The sequence below is a fragment of the Trichechus manatus genome, unplaced genomic scaffold (assembly GCF_000243295.1).
Source record: "Trichechus manatus latirostris isolate Lorelei unplaced genomic scaffold, TriManLat1.0 scaffold00283, whole genome shotgun sequence".
Lineage (NCBI taxonomy): Eukaryota > Metazoa > Chordata > Mammalia > Sirenia > Trichechidae > Trichechus > Trichechus manatus.
In genome coordinates, this window is record NW_004444219.1 from 946,006 (window position 1) to 947,847 (window position 1,842).

Genomic DNA, 1,842 nt, shown 5'->3' on the forward strand with positions numbered 1-1,842 from the left:
TAACAAATGGTGCTGGCATAACTGGATATCCATCTGCAAAAAACTGAAACAAGACCCATACCTCACACCATGCACAAAAACTAACTCAAAATGGATCAAAAATGTAAATATAAAATGGAAAATGATAAAGATCATGGAAGAAAAAATAGGGACAACACTAGGAGCCCTAATACATGGCATAAACACAATATGAACCTTAAGTAACAATGCACAAGCACCAGAAGAGAGACAAGATAACTGGGAGCTCCTAAAAATCCAACACTTATGCTCATCAAGACTTCACCAAAAGAGTAAAAGATAACCTACAGACAGGGAAAATAATTTTGGCTACAACAAATCCAATCAGCATCTAATCTCTAAAATCTACAAGATATTTCAAAACCTCAACAACAAAAAGACAAATAACCCAATTAAAAAATGGGTAAAGAATATGAACAGGCACTTCACCAAAGAAGATATTCAGGCAGCTAACAGACACTTCACCAAAGAAGATATTCAGGCAGCTAACAGACACATGAAGAAATGCTCACGATCATTAGCCATTAGAGAAATGCAGATCAACAGTACAATGAGATATCATCTCACCCCAACAAGGCTAGCATTAATCCAAAAACCACAAAATAATATATTCTGGAGAGGTTGTGGGGAGACTGGAACACTTATACACTGTTGATTGGAATGTAAAATGGTACAACCACTTTAGAAATTGTTTTGGCGCTTCCTTAAAAAGCTAGAAATAGAAGTACCATATGATCCAGGTATCCCACTCCTTGGACTATATCCTAGAGAAATACGAGCCATCACACGAATAAATATATACACACCCATGTACATCGCAGCACTGTTCACAATAGCAAAAAGATGGAAACATCAGTGGATGAATGGATAAACAAATTATGGTATATCCACACAATGGAATACTACACAACAATAAAGAACAATGATGAAGCCGTGAAACATCGTATAACATGGAGGAAGCTGGAGGTCATTATGCTGAGCAAATTTAGTCAGTCATAGAAGGACAAATATCGTGTAAGACCACTATTATAAGAACTCAAGAAAAGGCTTAAAGACAGAAGAAAACATTTGTTGATGGTTACGAGGGTGGGGAGGGAGGGTGAGGGTTATTTACTAACTAGATAGTAGATAAGAATTATCTTAGGTGAATGCAAGGATAGCACACACTACAGGGGAGGTCAGTACAAGTGGACTAAACCAAAGCTAAGATGTTTCCTGAATACAATCAAACACTTTGAGGGACAGAATAGCAGGGGTAGGGGTCTGGGGACCATGGTTTCAGGGGACATCTAGGTCCACTGGCTTAACAAAGCTTATTAAGAAAATGTCCTGAATCCTACTTTGGTGAGTGGCGTCTGGGGTCTTAAAAGCTTGGAAGCAGCCATCTAAGATGCATCAATTGGTCCCAACCACCTGGAGTAAAGGAGAATGTAGAACAACAAAGACACAAGGAAAGTATTAGCCCAAGAGACAGAAAGGGCCACATATACCAGAGACTTCATCAGCCTGAGGCCAGAAGAACTAGATGGTGCCTGGCTACCACCAATGACCACCCTGACAGGGAACACAACAGAGAGTCCCAGATGGAGCAGGAGTAAGATGGGGTGCAGAACTCAAATTCTCATAAGAAGATCAGACTTAATGGTCTGACTGAGACTGGAGGAACCCCTGAAATCATGGCCCCTGGATTCTCTATCAGCCCCAAACTACAACAATTTCGGAGGGCAACTCTTCAGACAGGGATTGGACTGGACTGTGGGACATAAAGTGATACTCGTGAGGAGTGTGCCTCTTAGCTCAAGTAGATACAAGAGACTAAACAGG